Source organism: Lipotes vexillifer, unplaced genomic scaffold, assembly GCF_000442215.2.
Source record: "Lipotes vexillifer unplaced genomic scaffold, Lipotes_vexillifer_v1.1 scaffold7, whole genome shotgun sequence".
Taxonomy (NCBI): domain Eukaryota; kingdom Metazoa; phylum Chordata; class Mammalia; order Artiodactyla; family Lipotidae; genus Lipotes; species Lipotes vexillifer.
In genome coordinates, this window is record NW_006792683.1 from 1115501 (window position 1) to 1140407 (window position 24907).

A 24907-nucleotide genomic window follows, 5' to 3' on the forward strand; every position below is an offset into this window, starting at 1 on the left:
TGGGTCATATGGTAGTTCTATTTTTAGTTTTTTAAGGAACCTCCATACTGTTCTCCATGGTGGCTGTATCAATTTACATTCCCACCAACAGTGCAAGAGGGTTCCCTTTTCTCCACACCCTCTCCAGCATTTATTGTTTGTAGATTTTTGATTTTTGATGTTCTGACCAGTGTGAGGTGATACCTCATTGTAGTTTTGATTTGCATTTCTCTAATGATTAGTGATGTTGAGCATTCTTTCATATGTTTGTGGCAATCTGTGTATCTTCTCTGGAGAAATTTCTATTTAGGTCTTCTGCCCATTTTTGGATTGGGTTGTTTGTTATTTGATATTGAGATGCATGAGCTGCTTATATATTTTGGAGATTAATCCTTTGTCAGTTGCTTCGTTTGCAAGTATATTCTCCCATTCTGAGGGTTGTCTTTTCTTCTTGTTTATGGTTTATCCTTTGCTGTTCAAAAGCTTTAAAGTTTCATTGGGTTCCATTTGTTTATTTTTGTTTTTATTTCCATTTCTCTAGGAGGTGGGTCAAAAAGGATCTTGCTGTGATTGATGTCATAGAGTGTTCTGCCCATGTTTTCCTCTAAGAGTCTTATACTGTCTGGCCTTGCATTTAGGTCTTTTATCCATTTTGAGTTTATTTTTGTGTATGGTGTTAGGAAGTATTCTAATTTCAGTCTTTCACATGGAGCTGTCCAGTGTTCCCAGCACCACTTATTGAAGAGGCTGTCTTTTCTCCATTGTATATTCTTGCCTCCTTTATCAGAGATAAGCTGACCATATGTACGTGGATTTATCTCTAGGCTTTCTGTCCTGTTCCATTGATCTATATTTCTGTTTTTGTGCCAGTACCATACTGTCTTGATTACTGTAGCTTGCATTATAGTCTGAAGACAGGGAGCCTGATTACTCCAGCTCTGGTTTTCTTTCTTAAGATTGCTTTGGCTATACGAGGTCTTTTGTGTTTCCATACAAATTGTGAAATTTTTTGTTCTAGTTCTGGGGAAAAATGCCAGTGGTAGTTTGATAGGGATTGCAATGAATGTGTAGATTTCTTTTGGTAGTATAGTCATTTTCACAATGTTGATTCTTCCAATCCAAGAGCATGGTATATCTCTCCATCTGTTTGTATTATCTTTAATTTCTTTCATCAGTGTCTTATAGTTTTCTGCATACAGGTCTTTTGTCTCCTTAGGTGGGTTTATTCCTAGGCATTTTATTCTTTTTGGTGCAGTGGTAAATGGGAGTGTTTCCTTAATTTCTCATCAGATTTTTCATCATTAGTGTATAGGATTACAAGAGATTTCTGTGCATTAATTTTGTATCCTGCTACTTGATTAGCTCTAGTAGTTTTCTAGTAGCATCTTTAGGATTATCTTTATATAGTATCATGTCATCTGCAATCAGTGACAGTTTTAATTCTTCTTTTCTGATTTGGATTCCTTTTATTTCTTCTTCTTCTCTGGTTGCTGTGGCTAAAACTTCCAAAACGATGTTGAATAATGGTGGTGAGCATGAGCAACCTTGCCTCGTTCCTGATCTTTGTGGAAATGGTTTTAGTTTTCCACCATTGAGAATGATGTTGGCTGTGGGTTTGTCATATATGACCTTTATTATGTGGAGGTAGTTTCCCTCTGTGCCTGCTTTCTGGAGGGTTTTTATCATAAGTAGGTGTTGAATTTTGACAGAAGCTTTTTCTGCATCTATCAAGATGATCATATGGTTTTCCCCTTCAGCTTGTTAATATGGTGTATCACATTGATTGTGTATATTGAAGAATCCTTGCATTCCTGGGATAAACCCCACTTGATCATCGTGTATGATCCTTTTAATGTGCTGTTGGATTCTGTTTTCTAGTATTTTATTAAGGATTTTTGCATCTATGTTCATCAGTGATATTGATCTATAGTTTTCTTTTTTTGTGACATCTTTCTCTGGTTTTGGTATCAGGGTGATGGTGACCTCGTAGAATGAGTTTAGGAGTGTTCCTCCCTCTGCTATATTTTGAAAGAGTTTGAGAATGAGAGGTGTTATGTCTTTTCTAAATGTTTTATAGAAGTCACCTGTGAAGCCATCTGGCCTTGGGCTTTTGTTTGTTGGAAGATTTTTAATCACAGTTTCAATTTCAGTGCTTGTGATTGGTCTGTTCACATTTGCTATTTCTTCCTGGTTCAGTCTTGGAAGGTTGTGCTTTTCTAAGAATTTCTCTATTTCTTCCAGGGTGTCCTTTTTTTGGCATACAGCTGCTTTTAGTAATCGCTCATGATCCTTTGTATTTCTGCAGTGTCAGTTGTTACTTCTCCTTTTTCATTTCTGATTCTATTGATTTGAATCTTCTCCCTTTTTTTCTTGATGAGTTTGGCTAATGGTTAATCAATTTTGTTTATCTTCTCAAAGAACCACCTTTTAGTTTTTTGATCTTTGGTATTGTTTCCTTCATTTCTTTTTCATTTATTTCTGATCTGATCTTTATGATTTCTTTCCTTCTGCTGACTTTGGGTTTTTTTGTTCTTCTTTCTCTAATTGCTTCAGGTGTAAGGTCAAGTTGTTGATTTGAGATTTTTCTTGATTCTTTAGGTAGGATTGTATTGCTATAAAGTTCCCCCTTAGAACTGCTTTTGCTGCATCCCATAGGTTTGCGGTCTTCATTTTTTCATTGTCAAATTCAGGTATTTTTTGATCTCCTCTTTGATTTCTTCAGTGATTTCTTGGTTATTTAGTAGTGTATCGTTTAGCCTTCATGTGTTTGTATTTTTTACAGACTTTTTCCTGTAATTGATATCTAGTCTTATAACATTGTGGTCGGAAAAGTTACTTGATATGATTTCAATTTTCTTAAATTTACCAAGGCTTGTTTTGTGACCCAAGATATGATCCATCCTGGAGAATGTTCCATGAGCACTTGAGAAGAGCGTATTCTGTTGATTTTGGATGGAATGTCCTATAAATACCAATTAAGTCCATCTTGTTTAATGTATCATTTAAAGCTTCTGTTTCCTTATTTATTTTCATTTTGGATCATCTGCCCATTGGTGAAAGTGGGGTGTTAAAGACCCCTACTATGATTGTGTTACTGTCGATTTCCCCTTTTATGGCTGTTAGCATTTGCTTTATGTATTGGGGTGCTCCTTTGTTGGGTGCATAAATATTTACAATTGTTACATCTTCTTCTTGGATTGATCCCTTGATCATTATGTAGTGTCCTTCTTTGTCTCCTGTAATAGTCTTTATTTTAAAGTCTGTTTTGTCTGATATGAGAATTACTCCTCCAGGTTTCTTTTGATTTCCATTTACATGGAATATCTTTTCCCATCCCCTCACTTTCAGTCTGTATGTGTCCCTAGGTCTGAAGTGGGTCTCTTGTAGACAGCCTATATACAGGTCTTGTTTTGTTTCCATCTGCCAGTCTATGTCTCTTGGTTGGAGCATTCAGTCCATTTACATTTAAGGTAGTTATTGATATGTATGTTCCTATTACCATTTCTTAATTGTTTTGGGTTTGTTATTGTAGGTCTTTTCCTTCTCTTGTGTTTGCTGCCTAGAGAAGTTCCTTTAGCATTTGTGGTAAAGCTGTTTTAGTGGTGCTGAATTCTTTTAGCTTTTGCTTCTCTGTAAAGGTTTTAATTTCTCCATCGAATCTGAATGAGATCCTTGCTGAGTAGAGTAATCTTGGCTGTAGGTTCTTTCCTTTCATCACTTTGAATATGTCCTGCCACACCCTTCTGGCTTGCAGAGTTTCTGCTGAAAGATCAACTGTTAACTGTATGGGGATTCCCTTGTATATTATTTGTTGCTTTTGTCTTGTTGCTTTTAATATTTTTTTCTTTGTATTTAATTTTTGCCAGTTTGATTAATATGTGTCTTGGCATGTTTCTCCTTGGAGTTGTCCTGTATGGGACTCTCTTTGCTTCATGGACTTGATTGACCATTTACTTTCCCATATTAGGGAAGTTTTCAACTATAATCTCTTCAAATATTTTCTCAGTCCCTTTCTTTCTCTCTTCTTCTTCTGGGACCCTATAATTCGAATGTTGGTGCATTTAATATTGTCCCAGAGGTCTCTGAGAGTGTCCTCAATTCTTTTCATTCATTTTTCTTTATTCTGCTCTGCGGTAGTTATTTCCACTATTTTGTCTTCCAGGTCACTTATCCATTCTTCTGCCTCAGTTATTCTGCTACTGATTTCTTCTACAGAATTTTTAATTTCATTTGTTGTGTAGTTCATCACTGTTTGTTTGCTCTTTAGTTCTTCTAGGTCCATGTTAAACATTTGTTGTATTTTCTCCATTCTATTTCCAAGATTTTGGATCATCTTTACTATCATTATTCTGAATTCTTTTTCAGGTAGACTGCATATTTCCTCTTCATTTGTTTGGTCTGGTGGGTTTTTACCTTGTGCCTTCATCTGCTGTGTGTTTCTCTGTCTTCTCATTTTGCTTAACTTACTGTTTATGGGGGTCTCCTTTTCGCAGGCTGCAGGTTCGTAGTTCCCATTGTTTTTGGTGTCTGCCCTCAGTGGGGAAGGTTGGTTCAGTGGGTTGTGTTGGCTTCCTGGTGGAGGAGACTGGTGCCTGCATTCTGATGGCGGAGTCTGGATCTTGTCTTTCTGGTGGGCAGGATCACATCCAGTAGTGTGTTTTAGGGTGTCTGTGAATTTATTATGATTTTAGGCATCCTCTCTGTTAATGGTTGGTGTTGTGTTCCTGTCTTGCTAGTTGTTTGGCACAGAGTGTCCAGCACTGGAGCTTGCTGGTCATTGAGTGGAGCTCAATCTTAGTGTTGAGACAGAGATCTCCGGGAGAGCCCTTGCCAGTTGATATTACGTGCAGCCAGGAGGTCTCTGGTGGACCAATGTCCTGAACTCTGCTCTCCCTCCTCAGAGGCTCAGGCCAGACACCCAGCCGGAGCACCAAGATCCCCAAGTCTACAGTTGCTCCCAAAGTCCACTGCCTCAATTTTGGGATGATTCATTGTCTATTCAGGTTCCACTGATGCAAGGTACATCAAGTTGATTGTGGAGATATAATCCGCTGCTCCTGAGGCTGCTTGGAGAAATTTCCCTCTCTCTTCTTTGTTGACACAGCTCCCTGGGTTCAACTTTGGATTTGGACCCGCCTCTGCATGTAGGTCGCCCTCTGGTGTCTGTTCTTCACGCAGTCGGTGTTGGAGGTGGTTAAAGGGACGACTGACTGGGGGCTCTTGTTCACTGGGGCCAGAGAGAGAGAAGTATATGGTATGCAGGGAGAGCCTGCAGTGGCAGTGGGTGGCGTGATGTTGCAACAGCCTGAGCCACACAGTGTGTTCTCCCAGAAAAGTTGTCCCTGGAACATGGGACCCTGGCAGTGGCGGGCTGCACAGGCTCCTGGGAGGGGAGGTGTGGATAGTGACCTGTGCTTGCACACAGGCCTCTTGGTGGCTGCAGCAGCAGCCTTAGCATTTCATGCCCTTCTCTCGTGTTCGCGCTGATAGCCACTGCTTGTGCTGGTCTCTGGAGCTCGTTTAGGTTGTGCTCTGAATCTCCTATCCTTCTGCACCCTGAAACAGTGGTCTCTTGCCTCTTAGGCAGGTCCAGACTTTTTCCTGGACTCCTTCCTGGCTAGCCGTGGCGCACTAGCCCGCTTCAGGCTGTGTTCACACCACCAACCCCAGTCCTCTCCCTGAGCTCCGACCGAAGCCCGAGCCTCATCTCCCAGCGCCCACCCACCCCAGCAAGTGAGCAGACAAGCCTCTCGGGCTGGTGAGTGCCGGTCGGCACCGATCCTCTGTGCGGGAATCTCTCCGCTTTGCCCTCCGCACCCCTGTTGCTGCGCTGTCCTCCGTGGCTCAGAAGCTTCCCCGCTTCCCACCCCCCATCTCCGCCAGTGAAGGGGCTTCCTAGTGTGTGGAAACTTTTCCTCCTTCACGGCTCCCTCCCAGAGGAGCAGGTCCCGTCCCTATTCTTTTGTCTCTTTTTTTTCTTTTTTCTTTTGCCCTACGCAGGTACGTGGGGAGTTTCTTGCCTTTTGGGAAGTCTGAGGTCTTCTGCCAGCATTCTGTGGGTGTTTTGTAGGAGTTGTTCCACATGTAGATGTATTTTTGATATGTTTGTGGGGAGGAAGTTGATCTCCACGTCTTACTCCTCTGCCATCTTGAATGTTCCCTCCCAGTGTTTTATTTTTACTTCGCATTCTGGGTGATCTCTCTGAGGAATTTGACAATTTCTTCCTTGAAATTTCCCTCAGTCCTGGTTTCCCCAACACTATTCCCTATTTATTTCACTTCTACCTCTGATTTATTCTTCTTAGTCTTTTTCTCCCTCTGGTTTCCTTCCTTCAACTCTTCCCTCCAACATTATTTTTCCTCAAGGCCTCTGTATTAATCAGTTCTTGCTGTGTAACAAACCACCTCAAAGCTCAGAGATATAGAACAATGATTCTTTCTACTATCATGTCTGCCAGTTGGCTGAAGATCAGATTATGTAGCCGAAGTTCAGCTGGGCTTAGTTCCCAAGACAAGTTGATTCCAGGTCATCTCCATAATACTCTCATCCTCTTCTGACTAATAATAGCCTGGCTGGGGGCATATTCTTTTCATAGTGGTGGTAAAACTACAAGAGGGCAAGCCCAGCCATGCCTGCACATTTCAAACTTCCACTTATTCCGAATCTGCTGACATCTCACCTTCCTAAGCAAGTCACATGGTCAAACCCAAAATCAAGGGATAAGGAAGTATCCTGTGCTTATCATGAAGCCATGACAAGAGCTGGCTGCATAATATTACTATAGGTGAGTGAAGAATTGTTACTAGTAATTTAATCTATTAAATACTTCTTACTGACTACAAGGCTCTGCAAGATCACACCTTAACTACCTCTATAGGCTTGTTCTTGACACTTTTCCTCTTCATTGCAAAGTTCCAGATACAAAGCTGCATTTCAGTTCCTCCAACACATTGCTCTTTCTCTTAGTCTACACGGTCTTCAGGTTTTAATATATATATCACTTTCCCATGGAAGTCTTCCCAATCTCTCCAGATTAGGTTATGTTCCCTTGTTATATCTCCTGATAGATTTTCCTTAAATTTAATTTTATTTATTTTTTATACAGCAGTTTCTTATTAGTTATCTATCTTATACATATTAGTGTATATATGTCAATCACAGTCTCCCAATTCATTCCACCACCAGCCCCCCTGCTACTTTCCCCCTGTGTTGTCCATACGTTTGTTCTCTACATCTGTGTCTCTATTTCTGCCTTGCAAACCGGTTCATCTGTACCATTTTTCTAGATTCCTCAGATATGCATTAATATACGATATTTGTTTTTCTCTTTCTGACTTAATTCTATATGATAGTCTCTAGATCCATTCACATCTCTACAAATGACCCAATTTCATTCCTTTTTATGGCTGAGTAATATTCCATTGTATATACCTACCACATCTTCTTTATCCATTAATCTGTCAATGAGTATTTAGGTTGCTTCCATGACCTGACTATTGTAAATAGTACTGCGATGACCGCTGGGGTGCATGTGTCTCTTTGAATTATGGTTTTCTCTAGGTATATGCCCAGTAGTGTGATTGCTGGGTCATATGGTAATTGTATTTTTAGTTTTTTAAAGAATCTCCATACTGTTCTCCATAGTGGCTATATCAATTTACATTCCCACCAACAGTGCAAGAGGGTTCCCTTTTCTCCACACCCTCTCCAGCATGTTTTTTGTAGATTTTTTGATGATGGCCATTCTGACTGGTGTGAGTTGATACCTCACTGTAGTTTTGATTTGCATTTCTACAATAATTAGTGGTGTTGAGCAGCTTTTCATGTGCTTCTTGGCCATCTGCGTGTCGTCTTTGGAGAAATGTCTATTTAGGTCTTCTGCCCATTTTTTGATTGGGTTGTTTGTTTTTTTAATATTGAGCTGCATGAGCTGTTTATATATTTTGGAGATTAATCCTTTGTCCATTGATTCGTTTGCAAATATTTTCTCCCATTCTGAGGGTTGTCTTTTCATCTTGTTTGTAGTTTCCTTTGCTGTGCAAAAGATTTTAAGTTTCATTCAGTCCAATTTGTTTGTTTTTGTTTTTATTTCCATTACTCTATTAGGTGGATCAAAAAAGATCTTGCTGTGATTTATGTCAAGGAGTGTTTTTCCTATGTTGTCCTCTATGAGATTAATAGTGTCCGGTCTTACATTTAGGTCCTTAATCCATTTTTCAAATGAAGCAACTGACAAAGGATTAATCTCCAAAATTTACAAGCAGCTCATGCAGCTTAACATTGAGTTTATTTTTGTGTATGGCATTGGGGAGTGTTCTAATTTCATTCTTTTACATGTAGCTGTCCAGTTTTCCCTCTCCTTATAGATTGATACCATTTTTCTTTGTTGCATTTACCATGCTTTTGATGATATAATTTGTTTGTTTATTTGATATCTTTCTTCCTCCCTGGAATTTAAGCTCCATGTGGTAACGTTTGTCTTCATTTTGTTAAATATTATATTCCTAGTGTTTCCTATTTACCCATCATATAATAGATATTCAATAAATGATGCAGTTAATGAATCTATGTGTCCTTCCTAGGCAGTTTCATCCATTTCTATGACTTTAACTTTCACCAGATCTGAATCTAGAGTCTCAAAACCCTTTCTGGGCTCCAAACAATATTTCCCATTGGATATTACATGGCAACTTCATACTATGTCTGTTCAGAAGTCAACTGTTTTAGTGAAAACATCACAATTCACCTAACTACCTGGTATAGTTACTTTTATGTGTCAATTTGACTGGGCTTCCAGGTCCCCAGGTATTTAGTTAAACGTTATCCTGGAGTATCCGTGAGGGTGTTTCTGGATGAGATTAACATTTGAATTGGTAGATTGAATAAAGCAGATTGCCCTCTCTGATGTGAATAGGTCTCATCTAGTCCAAAAAGGCCAAGCAAGGGAGAATTTGCTCTCTCTACCTCACTTTGAGCTGGGTCATTGGTCTTTTCCTTCCTTTGAATTTGAACTAGGACTGAAACTTACACTATCTGCTCTCCTGGTTCTCAAGCCCTCAGAATTGGACTAGAACCATCAGCTGATACCGTTGGCTCTCCTGGATCTCCAGTTTATCAACTGCAGATCTTGGGAATTCTCAGCCTCCAAAATCATAAGAGCAAATTCCTTATATAATATCAGTGTCAATCTCTCTCTGTATATATATGTGTGTGTATATACATATATACATATATGTATATATACGTGTGTGTGTATACACACACACACACACACACACACACACACACACACATATATTCTGCTTCTCCAGAGAACTCTAATACACCCCCCAGAGTCCTGGAAATTGTCCCCAACTCCATACTTCCCTCAACCTTTACACATAATTTGTCTCTAAGACCTGATGCTTTTTACTTCTGAATGTCTGTTTAGTTAGCATTCTGATTTTTCTTCTCTATCATGAATAATATTTTTTGTTGTTGTTGTTGTTGTTTGCGTTACACGGGCCTCTCACTGTTGTGGCCTCTCCCACTGCGGAGCACAGGCTCTGGACGCGCAGGCCCAGCGGCCACGGCTCACGAGCCCAGCCGCTGTGCGGCACGCGGGACCCTCCCGGACCGGGGCACGAACCCGCGTCCCCTGCATCGGCAGGCCGACCCTCAACCACTGCGCCACCGGGGAAGCCCTATCATGAATAATATTGGCACTAAAAAGTGTAGAAAATATTGTTGGGAAGGAAAGGAAGTCCAAGATGGGATAGGACAATTGAAAAAAACACCTGGCAGTTCTAAATGTGTTCCAAATTTCCTGGCCAGGATGAGTCACATCCTTGAGAGTGGAGAACATATACAAATGATATTTCCATAGGAATTGCTGAGAAATTGTTTTAAAAAACATGAGATAAAGTAGAAGAGTGGAAAATTAGAGGTGGGAAGCTGGGGTTTCATAGGTGATTGAAGGTCTCAGTTGACACTGTGATATTATAAAGACTTAAGCTGTAATGTCCCACTGGCCATGGGGCCAGGATTTCCAAAATACCCCTTTCCAAAAACTGTACACATGAGAATGTCAGCATCACAATTCGTGAGCTTTCACAAATAAGTAGACAATATGATAAATGATACTGCCCAGGGATAATGATTAAAAAGGAAAGTAAAAGAAATGCATATTTTTTCTTACAAAATACACTAGTATATAATACTAGAACATTTGCATTTGGACATTTATTTGTTGATCCTTTTGGGGGTGGAGGTGGAGGGATTAGAGAATGACAGTACTCCCTCCTCTAGTTTGACACAGTGTAGCCCATTATCACCTTTATCACATATTCATAATGTTTGCTTATATTGGATCTGGGTAAATTTTATGAACATCTATCTTTATTTATGAGCATTTATCTTTATTTAAACAGTAATTGTCCTTATGATGCAAAAATACATTAAAACTAGAGTTTCTGAATTAGAACAGCCTTGGAAATGCAGAAGTTAAATATGTCAGAATGCTTAGGTCTACGCAGTGTGTGTGTGTGTGTGTGTGTGTGTGTGTGTGTGTGTGTGTGTGTGTAGGGTATAAATATATACTTAGTGCTCATTTACCGTTCTCATTGTTCAGTCTACATTGAAATGTTTGCCTGAACTGGAAATCCAAGTAAGCCTTCGCCTGTCGAGTCACATCACATGCCTACAAACAGAAGCAATGAGTAATGGTGGATATAGTTAGAAGGGGACAAAGAGAGGAGCACTTGTAAGTATGACAAGAGCAAGTGGAAGTTTGGAAAAAAGGTTGAAAATGTGTTTCTCTAACATACTGGTGGGGATGAAATCGAAATCTTTGCAAAATAACTCATATCAGTTAATTAGTATGAGGGTCCAAAAATAAATTATTTTCACAGGCAACTCTGTCCAAGATCTAGAAATCAAGCTACAACCTCTGCTTCCATTTTTATTAACAATAACAAGAAATACAAATTGTCGCAGAAATAACATGTTGGGTGATGGAACAATGAAAAGAGGAATGCTTCTTATTTAAAAATTACATGATTCTGTGACATTAAATGATTATAAATGTATTTTAAAAACCTAGTACTCTCCAGCTACTATTTGGTATATTTGTCTATCTTTCATCATCTCTTTCTTTCTTCTTTCATTTGTACATTCATTTATTCAGTGAATATCAGGTGTCCACTGTATATCAAACACTGTTCTAGGTACAGGGATAAAGTAATAAACAAAAAACAAAAAACACAAAAATCTCTGCCTTCTTAGAGTTTACATTCTAGCAGGGAAGATAGACAAGGTCTCACTGAGGTCTTTATGAAAAGATAGGAAGGATGTGAGAGACTCAGTCTTGTGGGCGTCTGGAGGGAGAATGTTTCAAGAAGAGAAATAACTGCAAAGCACTGGGATGAGATCATGCGTGGTGTGTTGGAGAAATAGCTAGGAGACCAGTGACTGGAAAGGAGTGAACATGGGAGAGAGTAATAGGACTTGAGATCAGAGAAGTACTTGGGTGACAGAACATGTATGGACCATTGTAAGCTTGTGGTTTTTATTGGGAGTAACACAGGAAGCAAATGGAGGTCTTACTTTGTTTTGTTTAAATAAAATTCTTATTTTCAATATAATTCTATATGTATATTTATATAATTCTAAATATGTAGAAAAATTGCCAAGATAGTATAACGATCCTGTATAACCTTCACCTAGCTTCCTCTAATGTGAATATCTTATATGACAATAGTGCATTTTTCAAAACTAAGAAGTTGACACTGATTCAGTACTACTAACTCAACTACAGACTTCATTGGAATTTATCAACTTTTCCACTAATGTCCTTTTTCTTTTTCCTAGATTCTGATCTAATTGAGGGTACCATGCTGCGTGTAGAAGTGGAGGGTTCTGAGTAAAGGGCTGGCAGGACCTGACCATCATTTGGCCATTTTACTCTGGCTGCTGTATATGTACTTAGAACCCGTTTGCTATATACAGCACTTCTACTTCACTTATACCAAAGTGATGAATACCCTTAATACTACTTACCTAGTAGGAGTTACTGTTCCAGTGCCTTATCCAGTGGTAGATGCTTTTCATTCAACCTGACATTAAGTAGATGCAACCCATTGATTCCCAGTAGGTGTTAAGGCAAAGCTGCCATGCATCTGAGAATATACTTAAAGAAGTCTTTATATGTTCAACAGAAGAAACTGGGGCTCAGAAATAGGATCATTGTTCAAGAGCTCGGTTAGATCAATTACCCAAACATGGGCTGTAGTAAAATTTATCTTTGGATTTTGCTTTTATGTTCATGTTAGAGGGTACAGTTGGGTCCACTTATTTGGGGTTCAATTAAGTAGCACTTTACAGTATCCTATATTGACAAACTATTGATTATTCCCGTAATCAATAAAATACAGTATACACTACATCAGGCATTATCTAGAATAGATTTCATTTCTCAGATTTATGTGTGCAGACAGAAGGTCACGGTGCCCTGGTTAACATAATGTCTGAATCATGCAGTTTAAAGCACCATGTGATCCAACCACATGTTTAAGTAATTACCTTTAAAGCCAGGTACTGACGAATTAAATCTCACCATCCCACAGACACCTCGCTATCATTTCCACTACTGTTAATGGGCTGCTCCATTTTCCTGGTAAATTTACTTACAGACCACACAGTTGTCCAAGTAATAGCTCCCATTTTTCCCTAACATTTCATGCTGAGATTTATTAGTCTTTTAATGAATTCCATCAACTGTCAGGGAGACATTTTATGATGATGTGAATAAAGTGCCACCTCCTAAAATGACCCACATAGTATCCTAGAAAACGTTTTTAGTTCATATTATTTGCTTTTCACACTATTGGCATTTGTGCACTTTTGCTACCAATTTTAGATGATGCAGTGTAAATACTATTTAAGAAGAATTCTCCTGAAAATGAAGTATTTTCCTTTTTATTGGGGTATCCACTTACATCTTAGCATAATGGTATCTTTTTACCTTTTTATTATGGACATCTCAGAAGTTTCTTCTCTTTTGAAAGCTAACTTAGTAAGCACATTTTCTCCTGCTTAAATATTGTTTTAATGGTGGATTTATCATTCTGAGGTTCATCTAAGACAAGTCTCCTAAAGAACTAAGGAATAGAATATGGATTTGTATAAGATTTATCAAAAATAGCTTACCATTTCTTAATTTCAGTAAAATTGGCAAAGTAGTTTTTTGGAAATTAGTACAACTGGATAAACACTGAGAAATGATTGAAATAAGGTAATTGAAACAAGCAATAAGTTATGTTTTATTTTACACGGAATTGCAATAAAATGTAATTTTACTCAAGGTCAGATATGGAGGCCATGGTTCTTATGACAATTGCCACATTTAAATTTGGGCAGTGTCACTTTTGGGGTGAATGTTACAAGCTAATATTTCACAGTGTTTAGCCATAAGGCCTTTTTAACTTTTGATTTGCACAAATCTATTGACCTCAAAGCTACCTCTCTCATTGTTCTACATTCACTGCAGTTGAAAGGAAGATGTGAACTATATTATCTAGGCTATCTTCATGCACTGGTATTGTCTTTACTTCTTTTTCTGAGTAGACACACATTTTGATTAATTGTAGAATTGAATTTAAACTAATTGAAGCTTAATTCTCTCAAAGGATTTAATATTTGAAATTATAAATATAACTGCAATCATAATAACTTCTGAAGCAGAAATGCATATTGAAAATTGTGTGGTTTGCACTGAAATTACCATCATCCCTTGATAGATATTGGGTACATCTACTAGGAAATCTGAAAATAAGAAGCAGTCTATTCTTTCCTCTTTGTTGTTGTAAATACCTCCTTAAGAAAACTATTCATTGAATATGTCACTTCAAGATAACATTGTCCAAGAGGATCATCTCAGAAAGATGTGAAAAATTAAGTCTTTTTTTTAGTAGAAATGAACATATGTATTTACCTGCCCATGTCTATCATAACTATATGATATAAAAGTATAGCCATCTATTATAATTGGTATTAGTTACTATCAGTAGGAATTCATCTTCTGGTTATCTTTAAAGTAGTCTATTGTATAGTAGTAATAATAGTAGCTAATATTTATATAATACTTATGTGCTAAATAACACAATGATTACTTGTATTTATATGGCTGAAAACTGGACACCTTCTTATGTCATTCTTTGTGACCAGTGAAACATTTTGGAAATAGTCAGCCAAGCTAAAGCATGCAGTTGTAAATCTTGGAAAAACTTCTACATAACTCAGTGGGAATTTGACTTTGTTAGTTTCCTACCCATGACATCAAACTCATTAGCATTATCATTTAATTTTAACCAGAGGTACTAACTGACCCATAAATCATTAAGATTCTCAGACTTAAATATACAGATTCATACACACACCATAAAATATATTTGAGCACTAGGATCTCAGTATCTCAGTGTGTTTTCTACTCTATGAAAGTAACTTCTGAGTTAGAGTTTTAATATCTGAAACAAACCAAGACCTATCTATTATTTATGCCTATCTAGCTGTATAACCAGTGATTTGAAAATCAATGGCATGTGATCATATACAAATCAGAAACCCACTTAAGTCAGTACAATTCTGAGAGCTTTCCACTTCACATAACTTGCACTCCAACACTTTATTAAATTTTATGGGCTTATTTGCCATAGAAGTCTAGGTTCAATACTTGCAGTCATCTTTCAGGATAATGCCCTTTTAGTAAGTCTCGCATACTCCATACTCTAACCAGAAAGTTGAACTGCAGAGCAGTTGCTTCTTGATTGCAACCATGGCATGACTAACTCAAATGAGAAAATGTCGACACACAAGTAGGTTTGAAGCCAAATAGACAGCAGTTCTCTGGGTGTTACATTAAGTTCATATTTACACACATTTTCAATAAATACGAATATACTGTTTAAAACAAGTAATGTAAATCTGAAAACGAACAAGAAAATCTGAATGTTGGGAAACTGTAACTGCACAATTTATTTTTAAATAGAAGTTTTCATTGTGAGAAGCTTCAATAGCAGCCCTCCTTCACTACCTCCCCTATCTTCAAACCTGGATCAAGTCATCTCTCTAGAGAGAAACTCACTGCTAAGACCAGTGTTGTGCAAAGGGCTGATATGTCAGAGCATTCATATAACTTTACCATCTTTGGCGAAAATCCAGATTCCTTAAGAGGTTTTGCTTCAGGACTGGTTTCAGCCTTCCCATCTAATCTTTCATCACTTTTGAACAAATAGTCATAATTATTTCTCTTAATTTTACCTCCTTTCCCTATTGTTTTCTTTTCCAGAAACAGGGGTGCAAATAAATAATGAAGAGGCCAAAGATAAATAATAGCAAGAGGAAGAGAAATAAATTCTTTCCTAATTTGAAAGCAGTTAATTATATCTGAATTATCCTTGTTATACTGTGATCCTGTTGGTCTTGATGGCAAAAAGAAATCATCCATTCAGTACTAAAATGTAAAGAATGTTCCTACCAGATAGAAAGTATTGAATGATTTAAATCACATTCTTATATATTAGTGATCAGAAAAATCCATTGAAATAAATTAGGTAGCAGGATGTTATATAAAATTTTAGCTTAAAGGTTACTTTGGCATTGGGATCAATATGATCTTAGATGCAATACTTGCCTCAGGCTTTTATCTTATTACTTAAGAAAACAATAAAAATAGGAAATACCTTACTTATTATCAGACATTTAACAGTTTCCTTAGTGGATATCTAGATTTTGAAACTTGCATTTTAGTTTTATCCATACTTAGACTTTCTACTTGCATCTACTTGAAAAATTTTCAAATAAAGCTTTTAGTTTAAAAGCATACTATGTCATCTTTGAGACTAATTAGTGGCTTGCTTTTGTAAGGTTATATTATTCCAATGTTTTGTGGTAAATAAAGGGATTACAATAGTTCAATAGATAAGATAGTTTTTTCTGGAACATCCCACTCTTCTGTGTGGTAGGGATGAAAGGTAAGCATTTAGTCTAACAGAAATGCCAATTTTCATTTACTCTACATAGCACTTTCCCCATCGGTAAAATTCATTTAATTATACAGATATTTACTGAGACCTTATGATGTGCCAGAAGCAGTTATAGGCTCTAAAACTAAAATGCACTTTAAATATCTTATGTGTAAAGACCTGTTTTCATTAGAAAGCCCTGTTTAATAGTAACTCTTCTTTAGCTGTTAGTCTCAAAACGTGTTTTTTAAATAACCTGTAGATGTTCACCACTTATAAAATATTATATCATCTGTTGGATGTAGAAATGGTTTTTCACTTTCAAAAGTCAGAAAGAACTCTACTATTTAAAAAAAAAAATACCTGTTTTGCTTCTCTTATTTCATGCAACAGTCACAGCATGAATGATGTTTGTAATGATTACGTGGAACTTCCCCTGAAACTTCTACCACTTTATTTTTGTTTTAACTGCAGGTTAGTGATTCCTTAGGAAATTCCTGTAAGGAAAGTAAAGGTTGGTGCCAGAATAACCCATTTACAAATGAGGAAGTGGCAGTTACTTATCCTACACTCAGGTTCAAATCGGAAAGTCGGGACAGAAGCATCTGAATCAGAGCCAATAAAGCTCTAAAAAGGTAATGATTTCTTTTCCAGCATGTTTTCAGATCATTGATTGATTCCCAAGGTCATGTAATAATTTTTAGTTTCCCTTTAGCTTTGTGCCAGTGGCAATTGCTATTTGTCACTAGCTTTAGAAAGGGATTAAGAAGTTAGAGAGGAGGCATGTGGATATTTTAAGTGACCTGAAGGAATACTAATGATATAAATTGTGTGTTTGTGTTGTGTGCATACGCACATGTGTATGCATTAACTAATCAAGAAGCTAAAGAAACTAACAAGAAGTTAAAACATTTACAATAAATTATATGAAATAGCTACAACAATAAATTTAGAGAACTGCTTTATTTTTTAATCTAAGACCTTTTTGAATTATTTTTTTAAAGTCATTATTAACATTTGAGGCTTGCTGCCTTTCTCTTTTAGTCACCCAAGGTAAAATGATACAAGATTTTAATATTAACATTAAATACTACCTTTAGGGAAAAGTTTTCAAACCAATAGCCTTTGTATCTATACTCCCCTGGAAATTTCTTTCATTCTTTTCCATATGTTCAAATTCCTGGCTGGAGATCTGCTAAGAATAGGTTAAGGAGCATATTTAGAACCGGGGATTATTAACAGAAACTTTAAGTCAAAAACTAGCACTAGGTTGTGGGATTGCATTTTCAGGGAAGCAGCTTTTAATATTAAGGCATTTCACTAACTCAGTTGTCTTCCTTAAGTTTGCTGATATTCACTCTGTCAGTATTTAGCAACTCAGGTTTTCTAATATGGTTCAGAAATATGTGGTGCTGTGCTAAAGAAAGGACGTGGATGCTTTGGGTGGGGGGTGGAGGGGGCTTGGAAAAAGGGCTGTAAAGAGAACTTGGGAGGTTGTGATCTCTGGGTCCTCACTTTTATGGAATCACCAGTGTTATCTCCTCTTGGCCTCCCCAACCCAATAAGCATTCTAAAAGAGATCTCTTCAATGATGTTATCCATTGGTCTGTGAATCCCAGGTTAGGCCTGTGCAGGGCTGTCTCTGGCCTCTTGACCACATCCATTCCAGTTTTTGGATTTACAGAATTTCATAGCCTCTCTTTTGTCCTAGGTTGTGGATAGAGCAAAACCTTGACTATAGTGAAAGATATAAAGGCGGCTTAGTGATCTGTAAGTTAACATGGCTACCTAGAGTATACTCAGGAGTACCTCTCAACCATCTTTCCTGATCATTTGGGGCCAATCTCAGTAGGCTGAAGCTCTGTAGTTCAGTAAGATGTTTAGAAACAGAAGCTCCTCAGGGGTCTGACTGCTATGTTACCACTGCCACCCAGAGTCAGGAGCTCCATCAGATCCCCAGCCTCCAGCCCAAGTTCCCTGCAAATGAGAGTCTTCCCAAAGATATTAATTTCCTATGTTCAAAGCCTTCTAAAACTACACTTTTAGTATCATACAACCCCCAGCCATTGGTACCATTTATCCTCTACTATTAGCTCTGTTATCTGATCTGCAGCTTGGAGGCTTGGCTGTTGTAAACCCACAGAGGAAAACTCAAAACTTATATAGAATTAGTAATTGCTTTTTCTCTACCTAGGAGAAATAGTTTTTATGTTTTTGTTTTTTTCTAGGAAGTCAGTTATGTGTTGCCATGTGGATGAAAGGTAAGAAAAACTCTAACCAAACAGGAATATGACTTTTCATTTATGTATATAGCACTTTCACCTTGCCTTGTGTAAAATTCATTCAACTCAACAAATATTTATTGAACCCCTGCTATGTGGCAGACATAGTTCTAAGTTCTACATATTATCAGTGAACAAAAGAGATGGACTACTTACCCTTATCAAGCTCATAGTTACTTCACAGGGGTGTTGTAGTAATTGAGACATGTAATGTGTTTGGCTTAGTGCCTGGCATTTAAAAACTACATAAGATGCAGATTATGTTTATAGAAAATAGGACAAATGGCAGTGTTCCAGGTAGAATTTAATTTAATCATTTGTCATTGCTATAATAAATATTATAAAAATGAAAGATTTAGATTAATACTTTTTACGTCAAAACATGAGAAAATATATCCTTCGAGTCAGTTGTAAAATGACATTAATCTAACAGTCGATATTCTGATTTTCACAGCAATATTCTAGTATGAGTATTAACTTAATTCTTGCATAATTTATAAAATTTAAATATTAGTTCCGTTACAGCTGCCTTTTTCCATTTTTGAATATGCTGAGATCTCATCCCAAGGGTATGTTCTCTTTCCTGAGGAAAGACACACATTTGACGAAAAGAATTCTGTGAAATATTTTAATATGCTTTAAAAAAGAGAAATTTAACAATACAATTTTCCATTATTAAAAAAATGCCTCAATCTTTCAGGTAATACTTCCAGTTTTTTTGTTGTTGTTGTTTTGCTGCAGATGAGCCTTAGTTGAAAATCAGGTATTCAATTGCCTTTTGATTTTTCGAAGTTGATGATACCTAACAACATGAGGGATTGTAAAGAGTTCCCTTTTTTAAAAGTTTGACACTTTTAATAATAATCACTTTACTTTGTATTAAAATCCTCGATAGTATAATAAGCATATTATTCTTTATTATGTAAGTAAGCCCTTAAAGGAACTACAAAGGTCAGAAAGTGAATCATAGTTGAATGTTATAAAACTAGTAGCATTACCAAACAAGAAGAAAAAAAGAAGCCTAATAAAACTTAATTTTTTCCTAACATTAGAATAATACAACTGTAATGCAATCAGAGGACATGCAGTACACACATAGCAGGAAACAATCCACATTAAATTTTAAAATCTATTATAATATTAAGCATCAAGGAAAAAGTTCTTCATCAGATATAGTGTGACCTTATGAAACTAGCACTGGTACTATTTGGCAGTGGTGACAAACTTTCTTAAAATATTCTTCTTTTGAATGGATATATCTATCCATTAGGAAGGAACCTAATACAGAAAACTAATCATAAGTATTGAGACTTTCTATTCCTGTGTGCTTTTCCTTTTGAGTTCTGGATAATACTTTTCTCAAAGATGATTTCATTTTTCTCTACATGAGTTTAGATTTGTTTTAAAATATCTCAACTCATTACAGACAATCCAGATGACTGAGATTTGTGTTAAGGGCAGTGTCTTGAATTTTGGTGCCCAGGTTTCTAGACCTAGCCAGTGGTAGACAATTTTGGTTATTCGTCAGAATCATTGCAAACCTACAGAACTTTCCTCCACAATCCATAAACCCTATGATGATTGAAAATGCATAAATGTGACACATATTTAAGACAAAACAGTTCCATTCTTTCTATTTATATCCAAACTCTTTATAAAGACTTTTGTAGCACGATGCAATGTCTCATTAACCTCATTCCACAGATGGAGAAAAGGAGGAAGGAATTGTCTGTTTGCCTTTTTACTGTCTTCGTGTTGATGTAATAGTTTGTGGTTTGTCTAGCAGAATCACTTCAGCAAAATAAAATGGGGTATACTCTCTTAGACTCCTGTGAACAAGTACAAGCTGTGGTTAATGGAATTTCTTTCAAGGTAATTTGGGTGATCTAGCAAGCTTCCTCAGAGAAGCTTTAAAAAGTATCATTCTAGAAAGAGATGGTATTATAGCTAAGACTCTCAGATATTTTCTCTGCGATACCACAGTGGGGGTTATGATAATCATGAGAGGAGGAGGAATAATTTAGCATGTCTTTGGAAAGGTTTTCCTAGTCACACTGTCACATCATGATACCTCAGTTCTCTGCAGAGCACTTATTAACATTGATTTTTTTTTAATTTAATGAATTAATTAATTTAGTGTCTGTTTCCTTTACTAAAATGTAAAAGATGGCTGAGGAGGTGACATTTAAACAGAGATTTATGTGATAAGAAAGAGTCCAGGAAATATCAGGGGAAACCATTTCAGCTAGAGTGAGAATAGCTCATCAAAGTCCTACTTGAAAATGAGTTTGGCATGTCTGAGGAAAAGAAAGGGCAGGATATCTAGAGCCAAGCAGGATGGAATAGTGTGGAAAGATTTGGAAGAGGCAGACAAAGGCCAGGTCACAGGGAGCTTGGTAAGTCAGAAGTAGGAGGTTGTATTGTGCTCTGAGTTAAATGGCAGCTCCTGGGGGCTGTGGGAGGGGAGGGTGTTCAGCTAGAGTGACACAATCTGATCTACAAGATTTGACTTTGGCCCCTGTACTAAGAACAAACTGAAGGAGGTGGGGCAGGAGTGGAAGCAGAAAGGCAGTTAGGAAGGCACTGGAATATTCCAGTTGAGAGATATCATTGGCTTGAACTAGGAAGGAAGTGGTGGGGATGGAGAGAAGTGGTAGGATTCAAAAATATGTTTTAAAGGTAGAATCACTTTGACTTATGGATGGATTAGAGATGCAAGATAAGGGAAAGAAACTTCTCTGGAAGCACTGTGTTGTTCTTGTATTAATTTCTTTGTACTGAAGTAAAACTTATTTCAGTAAAATAAGCAAATATTAAGTGTTCAGTCTGTTGGCACTTTGTATATGTATATGGTTGTTTAACCAACCACAAAACAAGATATACATTTCCATAACCCAAAAGACTACCTCAAGCCCCCTCCCAGGCAGTACCCTCAACTCTTATCCACTCTTGATATTCTTCCCCAACCCCTTTACTACAGTCCATTTTGCATATCTTTAATTTTCTTAAACTGTTGCTTTGTTCATTCCATTCTTCTATTTGGTAACTTTAATGGTGCCCCACTGTAACAAGATACCTAAAGGTATTAACTTGTAATTAATTTGAATCCTTCCGTTGACTCATCTCAACCCCTTTCTCCCACTTCTTCCTTTGTCATAGATAGAATATATTACTCATTACTCTTCCAGATAAGTCTTGATTATTTCCATCTTCTAAAACTTTACATATATTAGCCTTTTAATCTAAAATATCTTTAGATTTAAAATCTTTCTCTCTTGGTTCTACTATTCTTCAGGGCCTCAGTTGGCCTTACATGAAAATACCAGGATAATCCTCCATTTGTCCAAGGTGTGTGGCATCTGTGTTGCTTTAATGTCTACACTGCAGTTTCCTTGTTTTTTGCTTTCTTAGGAAGTGTAGCATCTATATTGCTTTAACGTCTACACTGAATTCTTGTATTTTGTTCTTCAAGAATGCATGGCATCCATTTTGCTTTAATATCTTCACTGCTGTCTCCTCTATTTTGTTCCTTTATGTATCCATCACCTCTAGCATAGTACCTGGTGCAAGTTTGGTGTTCGATATATATTTGTTGAATATATGATGAAAGAATTCATTTAACATGCATCATTAGTTATCTTTGATGTATTTGTACTATCTCCTCATCTGGATGGTACGTTTTCTATAGCAAATTACACATGATATCTTTCATAATATCTAGCAAGGTAATCTAGAGAAAGTAATTGACTAAAATGTTAGCAAACCTTGTCTTTCCTAAAATGCATCTCTTTGCCTATCCTAATTGATTTCTTACCGATTCAGGCAACTTTGCCAGGTGTTATCAGTGGGTGATAATAGACATATCATCTGCACTCAAATTTGGTGTCTCAGGTGTGGGGGATGTGGTTCAGATATCTGGTAGAACCTTCTGGCAAACTCCAACCTAAGTATGCATGTAAGAAATACTTTTTGTACCTGGAAATTTACCAAACCTGCTATGGTAAGTAGACTCTGCCTAGAAGCAAGAATGGACTATTTTTTTAACACTTCTGATAAATGAGTATGTAATAGACATGCAGATCATTTCTATGTAATAACATGAGATTAAGCATAATCAATTCAATGCTCTCAGAAATTTTGATGAGGGAACTAAACTGACTGCAAGGCAATTTGATTAAGTTTTTTTTTTAAACTCAGTAGTAGGAAGCCAAGGTTTAGTGTAAAGGCAGAATATGAAATGGAGGACCTGAATTCAAAGGAAGTTCCAATTCTTTCATTAACTAGATGTGTGTCTTTGGATAAGTCTTTGGATAAATTATCTGAAATATAATTTTCTTATCTTTAAAGTGGATATGACCAGAAAGCCTTGAGAAGAGAATGAGATGGTGCATGGGAAGATCTTTTGTGGTCTACGTGCCATCTATTAATAACAAGATGGTAAAAACATAATTTAAGAGAAAAAGAAAATGTGTATATAGGTCCAGAAAATATTAACCATGTTGCATTGCTGTTTTCTGTTGCTTATCAGGCATTGCACCCCGCTTAGAAATTATTCTTTACTGGCTGACTCCTTTCATATTGGCAATTGTTGTCATGGTTCTTGTCTCAGACTCCTGAGAGCTGTTCATGAATTGTCACTTAGATTCATCTGGGCACCCCTCCATTAGTGTTGGATTCCAGTAGTCATGGAAATTACAACTTGTCCTGTTTAGTGTGGCAGCTGTTAAGCAAATAGCATCCTCAATTTTATGTCATAACTCGGTACTTGAGAATTGGCAGATTAAAAAATTCAATAGCATCATTCTCTACATTGTCTTAACAACAGGCCATCAGTGAAAGGACCAGGAAGTGTACATCACATGCCTATCATAAAAGAGCAATTAGAATTTCTTCCTTAGAAAACAAAAAATTTCAGTAAGTAAACATTTGTTTTGAGTATGTGTAGAAAACAGGTTAGTAGAAAACTATGTTCCCAAGTATTAATTATATATATTAACTAGTAAATAAGATAATTCTATTAAGTTTAGAAAGGAGATTAAGGTTAATTTTTTTACCAAGTACCCTTGGTCCTATTCATTTAATAGCGGAGGATACATAATCTGTCAAAGGACAAAAAAAAATTTTAAAGCAGTTTAAAGTCTCTTTAACAAGGTCAGAAATTAAGTTTTCAGGCTTAACTCCAAGTAAGTATAATGTCATGACTTTAATAACAACTAAAAATAAATTTAGACTTTTGAGCAATTTTTTTTTCTGAGGGAACACAGACCCATGAAAATACCTTGGGGGAAATTGCTACCTCTCTGGAAATTAATGAATCCTTATACTATCCCTGGAGGATTATGGGATGTTTTCTAATTTTGCATTGCAGATGAGAAACCAAATAGCCTGGCCAATAGTTTCCATTTTCAGGGATGGACTGACTAGGACTCTTGTAATGCTCTTCCCTCTTCAGTTTGTCTGTCGTTTGGCCTTGTCCTTTTTCTCTAATACAAAGTAGGCAGATAATACATATGTGTTCTTTGTTTTAGAGTCTTATTTCAATCTCTGAAAGCCCCAGGCATACTCTCTGGCCTATTTAGAGCTAAATGAAAAGCTTAGTTTCTAGTATGTAATATTGTACTTTTCTTTCCAATTATTTGAAGTCTAACCTATAGGATTATACACCCCACATATGGTCATATGACCCCCTAACATCAGTCTGGGCCATGAGACTATTTGCCCAGTGGAATGTAAGCAGAAGTGACATATAGTGTGTCCAAGCAGAAGCTTTGAGAACCATAGCATGCTTCAGCCATTTCTCCCTCCCTCTGCAATGACAGTGGCACGCCCAGATAGGCACTGCTCCTTTTAGCCTGGGTCCCAGATGAGAAGATAGGTAGAGTGGAGCTGCAGGGGGTCCACAGGTGACTCATAACATGAATAAGAAAAAAAATCTTTACCATTATAAGTGATTGAGATTTTGCAGTTGTTTGTTAATGCAAATAATCTAGCAAAATTTGGTAATACACAGTCCTTGCCACAGTGTGACAGATTTAAAATAAGTGACTGCACAGAAGCAGGTGTTCAGTTGGAAATTTACATAAAAACTTGATATTTGCATTTAGTTCATTGTCATTAGATTTTCATCATGTTAATTACATGATGTTAATTACAATCCAGGTACTTGAATAAAAGAAATGTGTCCCTTCTAAAAGAGACAAAAGGTTGGGCTTCCCTGGTGGCGCAGTGGTTGAGAGTCTGCCTGCTGATGCAGGGGACACGAGTTCGTGCCCCGGTCCAGGAATATCCCACATGCCGCGGAGCGGCTGGGCCCATGAGCCATGACCGCTGAGCCTGTGCGTCCAGAGCCTGTGCTCCGCAATGGGACAGGCCACAACAGTGAGAGGCCCGCGTACCGCAAAAAAGAAAAAAAGAGAGACAAAAGGTTAAGTTTAACACTCAACTATAAAAAGGCAGAAAAAGTTCAATAGACCCATGGCATTTATGGATTTAAAATTGACCACATACAGTGTTGTTAAATCTGTGACTTGTGGTGGTTTGTAGTTTTCTTGAAGCATCGGTTTGAATGGTGTTCTTGATGAACCTGTAGGGAGAGTTTGTCACTGTGTATGTCACTGAGCTTCTGGGAGGGCCTCGCCCAATGCTCC